Genomic DNA, 15,459 nt, shown 5'->3' on the forward strand with positions numbered 1-15,459 from the left:
AGCCATTCATGTGTATATCATGATTATCACGTGGTATCAGCCAGTCCTGCTTGAGACTCACTTTTCTGACAGTTCTTTCTTCGGCGGACTGTACCCATGCCCCTTTGTGCCATATATTTGTGATTTCCAGCCTTCCTTTCTGATAACTTCAATCCATTGCTCTTCCCAGGCAAGTCCTTCAGTGGTTACGGGGTGCCGCGCTTGCCCTCATCCCCAGCTGAGTGTTCGGCATTTGGGGACTCGTGTTTATAAGTGTGGAAGGCTGTCCCCTGGGGGTTACTGCCCAGACAGTTAGGGTTGTCCATAATAACAGAGAAGTGCATGGAGAGAGAAGGTGCAGGTCTGGCTATTTGATGTTGGGTAGGATGTGCTGCTTGATGACTGGTGAAACATTTACTTCTCCCACCATGGGCGATACCTTGGATGCGTCCTTTACCTCTCTCTTTGTCACTTCTGTCCTGAACTGCCCATGAGTGACCAGGGGCTTCCGAAGGAAGTGTCTCACGATCCAACCACACAGCAGAAAGGCATTTTCCTTTGGATTTGAGCTTTGTCCCTGCACTGACTTTTCGTGTCATCTCCTCTTCATTCAATGTGAGATACTCACCTTGATTCATAGGCTGTTTTCTCATTCCAGGTTTGTATTTTTTTAATCACCAAAAGAAGCACTTATCATGAAAGACTGTGATGATGTATAACTGTGTTATTTAGTTTGAAAATCTCCACCTTATAGAAGCAATAAACTTAACATTTAGGTGTATTATCCTGTGAAATTTTTATAAATATAAGACTTTATTACTAATAAACAAAAAAATGAGATCATATCCTATATACTTTTTTTATAATTTTTTTTTAAGACAGGGCCTTGCTAGGCCATCTAGGCTGAAGTGCAGTGGTGTGATCTCGGCTCACTGCAACCTCCACCTCCAGGGCTCCATCCTCCCACCTCAGACTCTCGAGTAGCTGGGACTACAGGCACATGCCACCACGTCCAGCTAATTTTTGTATTTTTTTTTCGTAGAGATGGGGTTTTGCCATGTTGCCCAGGCTAGTAACTTTTTCCCTATTAATACCTTATTTAGATCCACCTTATGTTTTAAATGGCTGCAGAGTGTTTCATAATATGGCCACCATATTACTTATGTTCATGTTTATAATTTGTCTAAAACATTAGTAATAGGCATTTGGATCATTTCCAAGTTTTCTCTATAATGAACAGTGCACCAGTGAACATTCTTGGGCACTGTACTGGGGATTTCCATAGAACAATTCTTAGAAATGGGGTGTTTAGGCAAAGGATATGAACATTTTTAGTTGTAATAGATATTGCTAAATTGCTCTCAAAAAGGTTGTGCCAATTTATGCACCCACCAACAGCGCATGAAAGTGCCTCTTAGAAAATGTCTTTTAAAAGATAAAATACCTACTGTTAAGCCATGAAATACATTTCAAATAATTGCTAAAATTTTTCAAGCTGTGGCATAAGAGACAGGAGTCCTGAAGAGGACTGAAAGGTCTTGGGATGCAAGGGAGCTTAATGTATTAAAAGGTGACATTTTGGATCAGTAGGAAAAAAATGGCTTATTTAATATATGGTGCTGGCATAATTGGGAGGCCATGTGGAAGGATGCTGAGTTTGATTCCTAACTCATACAAAAATAAATTACAGGTGGAGTAAGCTATAGGCAGTAAAAAAAAAAAAAAAAAAAAAAAAAAGAATATTAGAGGAAGTTTTAGGAGCATACTTCTGTAACCTTGAGTGAGGGAAATCCAGAAGCCATAAACAAAAAGATTAGACAGTTTCAATTATGTAAAAATAATTTAATCTTTTAAAAGGAGAATGTATTCATGAATTGCTTATATAATAAGAAAGACTATTAAAAATAGGTCCAGTAGATAATGTGCAATGGTTTCCAATGTGAATAAAGTTGAAGTTAATAAAGAAAAGAAAGTTTTAGGACATGTCAGGGAGCTTTTGTTCAAGGATTGAGATTCTGCAATGTTTATTCCAAATAAAGATGAATGATAGACTAGTGCACATGTAGTAAACTAGTAAATGTGTAGCCCATAAACCTTGTAAGCCCTGGAAGGGTAAAGAAAAAGGGAAGGAAATGTTGTTTTCTGCCTCTTTATTTTTTGTTGTTTTGAGAAAGTTGAGTACCCACCCAAAGCCCCAGGTGTCCCAGGAGAGAGAAGATTGAAAACATGCCATCAAAACAGGAGCTTCAGCCTCAGCCACAAGCTCCAGTGTTTACTGGGGGCCAGTGCCCTTATTCCCACATGAAGCATCTGCCTTTTTGGCCCCTTGAAGTCTGAGTCTCTTGTCTGTTCCTGGAGATTTTTAGCCAAGCCCCTCCTCCCCACCCCTAACCTTAGTATTTGTACCACCCTCTGAATCAACCCCAAAGACACCCCTGTGTACTTTTCCCTTCATCTGGCCATCACTAGGGTACTGTGGTCATTGAAGCTGAGTGTGTGCCCTCACTTTCTATAAACTCACAGTTCCTTTATTCTGCACCTTCAGGGATTGCTATCTTGGCTCACTGCAACCTCCACCTCCCGGATTCAAGTGATTGTCATGCCTCAACCTCCCAAGTAGCTGGGATTACACACACACCTGTGTTAAGGTGTCTGCCTTCAAATACCAGCCCTATGACTTCCTAGCTCCATAACCTCACACAGCTCTATGTCTCAGTTTCCTCATCTGAAAAACAGTGATGAAATGGCACCACCTCCTAGCACTAATGTGAAGATTGTTATTATTATGTGTTATTAATCATTATTATGTTATCCTATTTGAGACAGAATCTCACTCTGTTGCCCAGGCTGGAGTGCAGTGGCGCAATCTTGGCTCACTGCAACCTCTGCTTCCCAAGTTCAAGGGATTCTCCTGCCTCAGCCTCCTGAGTAGCTGGGATTACAGGTGTGTGCCACCAAGCCTGGCTAATTTTTCTATTTTTAGTAGAGACAGGGTTTCGCCATGTTGGCCAGGGTGGTCTTGAACTCCTGATCTCAGGTGATCTGCCCACCTCGGCCTCCCAAAGTACTGGGATTACAGGTGTGAGCCACGGCGCCCGGCCTATCTTATTATTATTATTATTACTTTTTGAGATGGGATCTCACTCTGTCACCCAGGTGGGAGTGCAGCAGTGCAATCTCAGCTCACTGCAATGTCTGCCTCCTGAGTTCAAGTGATTCTTCTGCCTCAGCCTCCCGAGTAGCTGGGACCACAGGCACCCACTACCATGCCCGGCTAATTTTTGCATTTTTAGTAGAGATGGGGTGTCACCATATTGTCCAGGCTGATCTCGAACTCCTGAACTCGTGATCCACCCGCCTCGGCCTCCCAGTGTGCTGGGATTACAGGCGTGAGCCACTGAGCCCAGCCTCTTTTTATTATTATACTTAGCACGGCACTTGGCACTTAGGAAATGTTCAATATATGTTAGCTATTATTGGCTACTGTTATTTCTTCTTCTCCTCCTCCTCTTCTTCTTTCTCCTCTTATTCCTCCTCCTCCCCCACTCCCTTCCACCCCCTCTTTCTTCTTATTCCTCCTCCTTCTCCTCATTATTATTTTAAGTACCTCCTTACCAATGCCTGCAGAAATAGACTGACCTAGTACCAGGATCTAGAGGAGTTCAATCAAGTTCGCCTGTTGCCTTCAAGGTAACCGAGTAGTGGTGGTTCCGAGCCAGATGCCAGACCAAGTCTGCCTTTGTTCAAATCCTGGTTATACACTTAATACTGTGGGTACCTCGGGCAAGTTACCTAACATTTCTTCACCTCAATTTCTCCATTTGTAAAATGTATATAATAATAGTACCTACCACACATGGTTATTAGGAAGATTAAATGAATTAATATTTGTAAAGCAGAGCAGCCAGCTCATTGTAAGTATTGGGAGTATTGGTTAAAATAATTACAAAATAAACAATCTCACTTAGATACATCCCTTACCCCCTGTGGATTATGTCAAGGATGAAAGAAACAGTGTGCTTGAAATCCCGCCGTGTGCCGAGCTGTATATCAGAGGTGTTATGGTGATTCGTCATCATTCTCCTGACCACTTTCCATTTTTCTTTTAGAGTCAACCCTGGCCAATCTTTAGGGAGGAGCTCTGATCGTTGAGAAACTGACACCGTGGAAGGGGGCATTTCTGACTGTCTCTTCCTGCTCCATTTGATCTTCCTAAATCTTTCACTAATGTGTCATTGGGGTAGGACCAAAGAAAAACCGGGTGAATGTACGGTTGCTGCTTTGTTTCCCATAGTGGGAGTGACTCTGATGTTTCACAAAGGCAGGGGTGGAGAGGCAGTGCCTCGCAGGAAAGCCTTCTTGCTAAATCGAGGACTTCTGCACAGAAATAGATACAAACTTGCTTACTGTTTAAATAGAATATTAGCGATTATCTTTTATCCAGCTGGAGACTCCTGGGTTTGGTACTGCCTCAAATGAGCAGCCTGCAATCTCGGGTGTCACTTCCTCACCGGTTCTGCTTTCCATAACTCTGTGTTGAAATCACTCCCCCAGAAGGTCACCAAAAGGGAAAATATTAGTGTGTGTTTATTGGCATGATCTTGCAGGTGCTGGGCTAAGTGTAGACATGATTTATTTTCATTTAATCTTCAAGGTAGTTCTAGGCGATTTCCCCCCATTTTTCAGATGAGGACACTGATGTGCAGGAAAATGAAGCGACATGCTGTAGCACTGTTGGTGCTCTGCTCTGTCCCCTCACCCTTCCATTTCATTGCATTCTGGCCTGGCTTCCAACGGGCAGCACCTGCAGCTGTTCACCTGAGGGCTTGCTCTGCCGTAGTCCATTCAGTCCATAGGCATGTCAGGCTGTGGAAGCACAGGAGGAGAGGGGAGGGATGGTGCAGGAGAGAGGAGAGGATGATTAATGTCCCCCAGGGCCCATCCTTAACCAATGACTTATGGGAAACAACCTCCTAGAGTTGTATTAAGCTCCAGTGACCCAGAGTGGTAACAAGCTCACAAACACTTCCTTTTTAAAAAAATTTCACAAAAATACTTTATTATACCCATACCTCCTTGTTTTAGCCCATCCCAGTACGGTGGTGTCTTCAGAACACTTCCACTTTCCCCTCTCCTCACCTCTTCCCTCCCACCCTTGAGATGTAATCTTTGGACCACTTTTACTTCTTTGCTTTCTCTCAGCACCCTTTCTCCCCTACTCTATGGTGACTTTGTGTTTTTGGATTGAAGTCGTTTCATGCCTGTCTTTTTTTTTTCTTCAACTTTTATTTTAAGTTCTAGAGTACATGTGCAGGATGTGCAGGTTTGTTACATAGGTAAACATGTGCCATGGTGGTTTGCTGCACGGATCAACCCATCCCCTAGGTATTAAGCCCAGCATCCATTAGCTGTTCTTCCTGATGCTCTCCCTCTTCCCGCCCCACTCCGACATGGCCCAGTGTGTGTTGTTCCCCACCACCAAGTGTCCATGTGTTCTCATTATTCAGCGCCCACTTATAAGTGAGAACATGTAGTCAAACACTGCCTTTATAGGCTTCCTTCCCTTCCCTGTCTTACTTCCCCACTCCCTACTGCTGCTCTCTGGGATCACCTCTCACACAAGCTGTTTGTACTTTAATCATTGTCTAAGGGTCTGGGGTATCCCAAACTAAGATAATTGCCCAAGGTCTTAGCTAAATTCAACAGCCCTTTTTGTCTTTATCCTCCTTGTGGCAATGCCACTACTAATGGATGTCCCTTCTTAAAATTCTTCCCCATTTTGGCTTTTGTGACACGTAATAGAATTCTTCTTCTACTTCTGATTATTTCTTTCCTTTTTCATTAATTGGCAGGTCTTTCTTTTTAAAAAAATTTGCGATTTTTGCTTTTTTTTTTTTTTTTTTTTTTAAAGGAATGAGGACTCATTATGTTGCGCAGACTGGCCTCAGAATCCTAGGCTCAAGCGATCCTCCCATCTCATCCTCTGAAGTGCTGGGATTACAGGCGTGAGCCACTGTGCCCATCTTTCTTTTCCTTTCTTTAGCCACCCAGTTTTAGGTACCTCCAGTATCCCAGTATTTTAGTTGTAAGTGACAGAAAATCTGACTCAAATTGGTTTATGTATAAAAAAAAGTAAGTTATTGGATCACATACTTGGGAATCTTAGGTGGCTTCAGGGAAGGTATGATCAAGGTGTTCAGCAATCTGATTCTCTCTCCATCATGATTCAGCTTTCCTCTGTATTGCTTGATTCTCAGGCATGTGCTTGACTAATGAGGCAACAGCAACTTGCAGGTCCAATCTTATCTTCATCAATGGTATCTTAACTACATCAGTGGTATAGGACTGCTTCTTTCCTTAGAGTCCCACTGTAAGTTTTGAGTTTCATTCTCATTGGCCTGTGTTGGGTGATGTATACGTTTCTAAATGAATCACAGTTGCCACGGAGATGTAATACAGGTTGAGCATCTCTTATCCAAAATGCTTGGGACCAGAAGCATTTCTGAGTCTGGATTTTTTTTTTTTTTCAGGTTTTGAACTATTTGCATTTTACTTGCCAGTTGAGCATCCCAAATCCCAAAAGTTAAAATCCAAAATGCTCCAATGAGCTTTTCCTTGGAGCATCATGTCAGTGCTCAAAAGCTTTTGGGTTTTGGAGCATTTCACATTTTGGGTTCCTGGATTTGGGGTGCCCTCATTTCCCGGGCTGGGTCACATAATCACCCTTGGAGCTAAGGTTAGAGTTGAGCCCCACTCCATAAGGACCAAGAGTGGGGAGAGGTGATTTCGCAAAGGAAAGTCAAAGTGCTGTCACATGAGGGGATGGGTACTGGAGAGGCAAAAACAACAGATGTTCACACTCCCCATCTCTGGGTTCATTTATCTGCTCTTCTCTTTCTCTGTGAATCATCTGATGATTTCCGCTCCTGCTTGCCTGAGTAGGACTCTGAAACTCCTGCCTCCAGATTTGACTCCACTTCTGAGTTGTAGCCTCCTTTCCCCCACCCTCTAGAGTTAGGCATTTCCATTTGGTGGTGCCATGCAAACCTGAAACTCAGTGTGCCACAACCCTCGCCACCTCCCACCTGGTTTCTCTCCCTAAAGTCCCTGTCTTTGTCAGTGGTGCCAGTTGGGTTTCCATCTCTCCCTCATCCGTCCCAACCCCCGCGTAATTTCCAGCCCCATTGTGCTTCTTTTGATTCCTTGAATGCACCTTTGCAATGCTTTTCCTTGTTTTGTAACCCTCTTTAGCATATTATTGGGTTGGTGAACTCCTGGCCATATTTAGATATCAGCTCAGAAGTCACTTCTTTGGGGACCTCTAACCTGGTCACCCATCTCTGCCAAGCCTGAGTTAGATGCTCTTTCCCTGAGTTCTACTAGGCCTTCATCTCCTCTACCACAGCGCTTCTCACTCAGACTCCAATGACTGGCTCCATTGCCTGCCTTCCCCGTAAGGGCAGGGGCACATCTGTGTAATTCACCATTGTATCTTCAGCAGTCCAGCCTGACAATTGAGTCTGGGCTGATGTCCAACAAACCAGTCTTTTTTTTTTCTCTTATTTTAATTTTGATAGTTTTGGGGGAGCAAGTGGTTTTTTTGGTTACATGGATAAATTCTTTCATGGTGATTTCTGAGATTTTGGTGCACCCATCACTGGAATAGTATATGTGGTACCCAATATGTAGTCTTTTATTCTTCACCCCCTCCCACCATTCCCCCGAGTCCTCACAGTCCATTATATCACTCTTATGCTTTTGCATCCTCACAGCTTAGCTTCATTTACAAGTGAGAATATATGGTATTTGGTTTTCCAGCCCTGAGTTACTTCCCCTAGAACAATGGCCTCCAACTTCATCCAAGGTGCTGCAAAGGCCATTATTTCGTTCCATTTTATGGCTGAGTAGTATTGCATCATGTATATATACCACATTTTCTGTATCCACTAGAGATAAACCAGGTTTTGAATTCAGGATCCACTTCTCCTGAGCTGTGAGCACATGGGCAAGTTTCCTCACCACTCCAAGCCCGTTTGCTCATCTCTAAAATGGAGACAATGATGGTTCCTCCCTCACTGAGAACTTGTGAGAAGTAAGTGGTGATCATGGTTACAAAGTGTTCAGCACAGTGCCTGGAACACGGTAAGCGTTCAATCAGTGCCAATGATCATTTATTATACTCACTATGAACATTATTTTTACCTCATCCAGTGTCTAGCACACAATCAACTTTCAACAAATGACAGCTCTTATTATTAGCCAAGAATGGAACCTGAAACATAGTATGCTCCATGGATCATTGAAGCTTTGTTTTTGAAGTTTGAAATTAACAAAAAGAGCCTTTGATGTTTCCCTTGCTGCACATTCTTCCCCTCCAGGTGGAGTGGGCAGTTTCCACTGGGGGCTGGAGCCACCCCTCCTGTAGTTGGAGGTGGTCTTCTCTGATGTCACTGGGGTGCCGAGGTGATGTGTCACCAGCACTTGTTTGCTTGTTTGATGTAATGAGGGTGGCCTTGCCCCTCCTAGGGAAGAGCCTCATTAAGGTTAGAAAGGGGCTTGTTCCTGGGAAGTTCCAAGGACCGTCTGGGGCTGCCACATAAGGAACTCCCCTTTTCTCATTTTTGTCTCCGGTAAGTTGTTATTGATCTGTAAATGATGTTTCTCTTTCTTGCCAGCCGTGGGAATGGGCCATCCTCTGGCATCGCTGTTGCCTTGAACATTGCCATCACCACCGTTGTCATGAAGTCATGACAGCAGCACCATTGGCTCTGGTTTATTGGGTGTCTACTGTGGACAGTAGTAGGGCTAGACATTTGGTATACTCCAGGGCTTAAATGAGGTATGAAGCATCTATAACCCCACGGTCCAATAGGGTAACCACTAGCCATCTGTGCCTACTGAGATATACATTTTAATTAAAGTTAAATAAAGAAAAAATTCAATTTATCATGCACAGTAGCCACATTTCAAGTGCTCAGTATGTGCTCATGGCTGATGTAGCTGGCAGTGAAGATGGGGAACATTGTCATCATCACAGAAAATTCTTCCACAGCGCTGATCTAGATAGAACAGGATTCAGTCTGCTGCGGCTTGTGGATCCACGGACTGAATTTGTACACACAGAATTTTGTGGGAACACAGCTGTGCCTGTTTGTTTATGCCTTGTCTATGGCTGCTTTTGCGCTACAAGGATGGAATTGAGTAGTTGTGACAGAGACCATGTGGCCTGCAAAACCTAAAATACTCAGTCTCCTATCCTTGAAAAAAAAGTTTGTCAGCCTCTGGTCTAGAACATTGCCTGGCACTTGGTAAGTGTTAAATACATGTTTGGGACTTTTTATTTATTGAAAATAATATACATTTAGTTCTCCACATAACCTTTTAAAGTAAGTATTGTTATCCCTGTCCTAGAGATGAGAAAACTGGGACTGGAATTCTGTACTGTCACTTCCAGGGGGCAAACACCTCATGAGGTTTTTTTTCTTGTGTTTTGTTTTTTGTTTTTTGTTTTTTTGTTTTTAGACAGTCTCGCCCTGTCTCCCAGGCTGGACTGCAGTGTCGCGATCTCAGCTCACTGTAGCCTCTGCCTCCTGGGGTTCAAGTGATTCTCCTGCTTCAGCCTCCCCAGTAGCTGGGATTATAGGTACCTGCCACCTCGCCCAGCTAATTCTTGTATTTTTAGTAGGGATAGGGTTTCATCATGTTGGCCAGGCTGGTCTTGAATTCTTGACCTCAAGTGATCCACCCACCTCGGCCTCCCAAAGTGCTGGGATTACAGGCGTGAGCTACCATGCCTGGTCTCATGAGTCTTGTTTATCACTTACATCCTTTTGTTCTTCCAACTTTAGTTTCAGGTTCAGGGGGTACATGTACAGGTTTGTTACATGGGTAAATTGCATGTCACTGGAGTTTGGTGTACTAATGATTTCATCACCCAGGTAGTGAGCATAGTACCTGATAGTGGTTTTTGATCCTCACCTTCCACCCTCCAGGAGGTCTCAGTGTCTGTTGTTCCCTTCTTTGTGTCATGAGTGCCTGATGTTTAGCTCCCACTTATAAGTGAGAACATGCAGCATTTGGTTTTCTGTTCCTGTGTTAACTCGCTTGGGATAGTGGCCTCCAGCTGCGTCCATGTTGCAGCAAAGAGCATAATTTCGTTCTTTTTTATGCCTGCATAGTATTCTGTGGTGTTTATATACCACATTTTCTTTATCCCATGCACTGTGGATGGGCACCTTGGTTGATTTCTTGTCTTTGCTATTGCATCACTTACTCTTGAATCTGGAGCAGTGCCTAGCACATAATAGACATTCAGGACATGTTTGTTGAGCAATGAATGGATGAGTTAGGAATCAATTACATATAAATCAATAATCAATAATCATCAATGATGAATTTCTATGAACAAATATGAAAATTAGATCAACCTCATTGTAGAGATGAGGAAACAGCCCTGTAGAGGGGAAGTGCCTCATCAAAATGCAACATCGCTGTGAAAGTGTAGACTTGGGGCTCCAGCTGAAGTCATCTGTGTATTTTCTAAGCTGTCCCCTCTACCATCCTGCCTTCTCCGGGAGCTGCCAAAGTGCAGCGCTGATGCCTCCTCTCTGTCCCGCAGCCTGACTTTTGTTCAGCTCCTGCTTCTCTTCTTCACCAATTGCCAGCTTCAGCTGCTTTGTGGCACCCTTGGGCTTGAAGCCTCATTTCTGGTGCTGTGGCACCACAAAGCTCTGCCCTAGTGTCACTTAAGTCCAAGTAGGTCAGCCAAGTTTGAATGATCTCTCTCTTGGTCACTTCAGTCTCTGAAGCTGGAGTTGAGACCATATGTGATTTTACACATTCGTTACAGCAAAACCAAGAGGGCTGTGGAGTAAGAGGGCCATTAAGCTAGAGGCTGAGCAAAACTGTGCTCTTGAAGCACCTTCTGAGATGGCTTCTCATGGAACATCTGCGCAAAGTGGCTTCACATCCAATTAAGTCAAAGATGCATTAAATGAATCCAGTTTGTAACTGCTTCCAGCCATGAAGTCACAGTTCCATCTCTTGCCCTGGGAGGGGCTTCTTTCGGGTTCTGAGGACTGGAGCCCTGGAGACTTTATTGCCTTACGGTTTCCTCCTCTACCATCAGATGTTTCTTTTTCATGTGTTCTGGCCTGGATTTGAATAGACTGCCTGGATTTGAATGCTGCCTTCACCTCTTTCTGGTGTGTAATCTTGGACAAGTTACCTTCTTTCTCAGTGCCTCAGTTTCCTCCTCAGTACAATAAGGATAGTAATAAGACCTACCACATAACTGTAGAGAGGATTAAAGGAGCCAATATGTGGAAAATATTTAGAACAGTGTAGTGCATAGTAGCTTTTCTATAAGTGATTATTATTATTATCCCTTCGAATCTAAAATCTCTCTAATTTGTTTCAGAGGATCAAGGATTGCGTCTCGCCTGCCTTTAAATCCCTTTAAGTTGGGGGTCTCAAGCCCAACCATCTGCAGGAGACCAGAAGGGGACTTACATGAGTGAATTGAACCAGGTGTGGATTTCTGTGAACTAAAGAATGCAAGGCTGTCTGAAAGGGGAACTATTCCTTATTCATGCATCACATATACACTGGTGTGCCAAGCACTGTTCTGCATCTAGGGACACAGCAGAGAATGAACTGGGCAAAATTCCCTGCCCCCTTGGAGTTGATGTAGTGGGCTAAGCTCTGTTGCTGCATGAGAATGTGGGCCCACTGTTGACAAAACTTCTGATTTTTCTGTAAGAAAAGCCAGAAACCTGGATTTGTAAAAACCATGAACTCTCGTAGCTTAAGAATTGGCAGTGGTTTCCATTTTTTTTAAATTTTATTTTATGTTTTTAAAGCACAGTACATGCTGTGAACCCAAGAGCCAGTTTGCAGGCCCTGCCTTAAGACACTCCTCTAATTGCTCTGGGAGGAGGCCTGTCTCTGCCCTGAAAATCTGCAGCTGGTCGGATTTCAAGGTCGTTGGCGTGGAGGGCGCCTCCTCCCTCTCCTGCGTGGAGGTTATTGTGGCTTTTTCTGCCCACAGAGCAGATGACGCTGCCACCCTGCAGACTGCAGGCAGTGAGTTCGAATATTCCTTCTCTTATCCTTCCTTTTGGATGGTGGCCTTGGCTGGGTTCCCAGCCCCCTGACAGCAGACGACAAAAGGATGGAAGCAACTTCCTCGTAGTCACCCATGAGGGCGATAGGGTGGTGATGGTGATGTGGAGAAAATGCACTGGGTCAGGACAGCCACCTTTGAAGCCAGAAAATTAATGATCTCTGTTGCCTGAATCTTTTCAAAGTGGAGAAGAGATTTAAAAGCTTGTGTGGGAAGGATTGAGAATGGGATTGAGGAGAAAAGAAGTTTAGGTTGCTATCAGGAACAATTCCTAACAGCAGGAGGTTTTTGGAGAGGCAGTGGTGAAATTCCTTGGAAATTCTTGTGTGGTGTCTTTTTTTCTTTTTTCTTTCTTTCTTTCCCTTTTTTTTTTTTTTTGTTTGTTTTTTTGAGATAGAGTCTCATTCTGTCACCCAGGCTGGAGTGCAATGGCACAACCCCGGCCCACTGCAACCTCCATCTCCCAGGTTCAAGTGATTCTCCTGCCTCAGCCTCCCGAGTAGCTGGGACTACAGGCACCCGCCATCATGCCCAGCTAATTTTTGTATTTTTAGTAGAGACAGGGTTTTGCCATGTTGGCCAGGCTGGCCTTGAACTCCTGACCTCAGGTGAGGTCCACCCGCCGTGGCCTTCCAAAGTGTTTGGATTATAGGTGTGAGCCACTGCGCTGGGCCTTTTATGGTGTCTTTGAAGTGCTTGTTTAAATTTACATGTGGTTGCCTCTCAGTGGGGTGCATGCTCTCTGGTTTTCCCCAAGCCCCACCACTCCCTGTTGTGCTTTACCCACTTGCCTGACTCAGTTATGCTTACTGGCCTGGCCTTTGTGGGTCTTTGAGTTCATGCCCTCTGCTCTGAAGGAAACATGCTTGAGATGATGGAATCTAGGTTCGAACCTACCTGCCCTATCTGCCCTTTACTGACTTGTGTGACTGTGGACAAGTTCCTCCACCCCTGAGGTTGTCAGGACCCTGCAGGAAATAGAACCATTCAGGTGGCTGCGAGAAGAAAGTTTCATGAAAGGACTATTTAGGGAGACATGGGCAAGGTTAAGATTACAAATAAGGAATGTGGAAGTACCTAGGGCCTTGCAACAGCAGGAAGCTGTTACCGTCTCTAAAGAGGAAGAAGCAAGCAGAGGGAATAGTTTGGAGTCTGTTGAGAGCTTGGGCTAAGAAGGAAGGCATCGCCAGCAGGAACCATGGTCCTGGAGGGATGAACCGCTTCCCAAATAGCAGTACCGAGGCAGGGAGGAAGAGGGGGAAGAAATACCCCAGCTTCTCTTCACCTCTCCCATTGCCTGTTGGCCTCACCCACTGGCTGAACCCAACTGGAAACCAGAAGGACCAGATGATGAGTTCTGTAACGGTCAGCCTTTTGGGACTCAGCTCACAGCAGAATCAGAGAAAAAAAAATGGATCTGAGAGGTGAAACAAGGAACAAGCAGCACGCAACTCTCAGCTTCCCTACCTTGAAAGTGGAGGAGAATGAGATAACTGACCTCGGAAGGTTATTGGGTGGCTCATGTACTCCCAAAGGGAAGGGCCTGATCAATATTAAGTACTCATAAATGCTGAGATTCAGTGTGGGTTTCAAACCATTTCTAGGAGCTAAAGGTCCTGAGAAAGGGGTTCAGTTTCACTATCAAGAGACATTCTCAGGTGAGCAGATCTCTTGAAGCCAGGAGTTCGAGACCAGCCTGCCCATCATGGCAAGATCCCATCTCTACTAAAAATACAAAAATTAGCTGGGTGTGGTGGTGGGTGCCTGTAATCCAAGCTACTCGGGAGGCTGAGGCAAGTGAATTGCTTGAACCTGGGAGGCGGAGGTTGCAGTGAGCTGAGATCGCGCCACTGCACTACAGCCTGGGTGACAGAGTGAGACTCTTTCTCAAAAACAAAAACCAAAAAGACATTCTCCTTCTTCCCCTGCAGTGGGGCCCACTGGGAATGGTTGCATCTTCCATAGGGAGTTTAAAGTGAATGTGTAGTGGCTAAGAGCAAAGACCCTAGAACCAAGTAGGTAGACACTGTGGTAGTCTATCAGTGTGGTAGACAATGATCTACTTTCTGTTGCTATAGATTAATGGCCTTGTACAGTATGCACTATTTTGTGTCTGCCTTCTTTCACTTAAAATAATGTTTTTGAGACTCACGCATGCATGTGTCTGTATTGGAGTCTATTGAGAGTTGGGTTCCAGTCCCGATTGCCACTGATAATCAAGTTACTTAACTTTTCATGCCTTATTTTCTCATTTGTAAAATGAGGATGTTAGTAGTTTCTACCTCATCGGGCTCTGAGGATTAAAATGAGTTAATCTATGTAAAGAGCTTAACACAGCATCTAACACATAGTAGACAATCAATAGATGTTAGCTATTGTAATTGCCATCATCATCATCATCATCATTATCATCATCATCGTCACCATCTCTGTGGATCAGCTCCAATCAAAACTTACCCATTGTCAACAGAAAAATTCTCTGTGGATGAAGTCCATGCCACCAGGCCTCTCGGGAACTTCATTGATCATACCATTATCTTCTCATCCTCCCACAGATATGATATTTCAGGGAGTGATTGATAGGTGTGTGTGTGTGTACGTGGGGAAGGGTGGGCTTGTGCCTGACTCCAGGGACAGAGTGCTTTGTTATGCAGAGTAGCTTGCCTGTCATCCCACTACAGGCCCCTTCCTTGAAAAGTTCCAGGCTATTTTTGAGCCCTCATGGCTCACATGTTCCTTTCTACATCATGTCAATGCCAGTACAGAAAAATTGAAACCTTTTGGCAGCATCTAAAGCAAAAGAGATTTCAAAGTGCATGGAGGATGAGTGTTGCTCGAATGACAGGGTATTAAAACGTGACAAGAATGCTGAGTTGAGAGACTGCAGGCAGCTTGTGTGTTTGTATTCGGACCTTGCTGGATTTCTTGGGAAATCAGTGGAGTTGCCCAAGGTTAATGTCATCTCCAAGAAGGCACCAAAGGGTAGTAACACTCCTTCACCCCCATTTGTACATACACTCTGCAAGAGTGGAAGAGGATGCAGCCAGTGGAGTGGGCGGTTGTCCCAGAGCACCACCTGAGCTCTGAGCTACAGGATTCTGCAGGGGGAAGCACCTGAGGACAGAGTGAGGTGGGTTGGTGCCACCTGGGGGCTCCAGGCTTTTGTGTGCTGATGTGCAGGCAGATACTGGAGCCAGACCAAACTGTGTGCGAAAATGTGGGTCTAAGAGTGAAGGCACCAAACCCTCACCTTTTCTACTTTCATTCAGCCTTCCCATTCTTCTTTGAAGGGCAGAATATGACTTTGGAGTCAGATAGACCTGAGTTCAAATCCCTCTTCTTCTTCAGTGAGTAGC

General features: G+C 44.5%; 1 protein-coding gene across 2 annotated transcripts in view; it reads left to right on the top strand.

Moving 5' to 3' along the window:
* The window catches only part of PRKCB (protein kinase C beta), a 386,071-nt gene that overhangs the window by 119,318 nt on the left and 251,294 nt on the right, over positions 1–15,459 (top strand). The window lies entirely within an intron of this gene.

This window comes from Pongo pygmaeus, chromosome 18 (assembly GCF_028885625.2).
Source record: "Pongo pygmaeus isolate AG05252 chromosome 18, NHGRI_mPonPyg2-v2.0_pri, whole genome shotgun sequence".
Classification (NCBI taxonomy): Eukaryota; Metazoa; Chordata; class Mammalia; order Primates; family Hominidae; genus Pongo; species Pongo pygmaeus.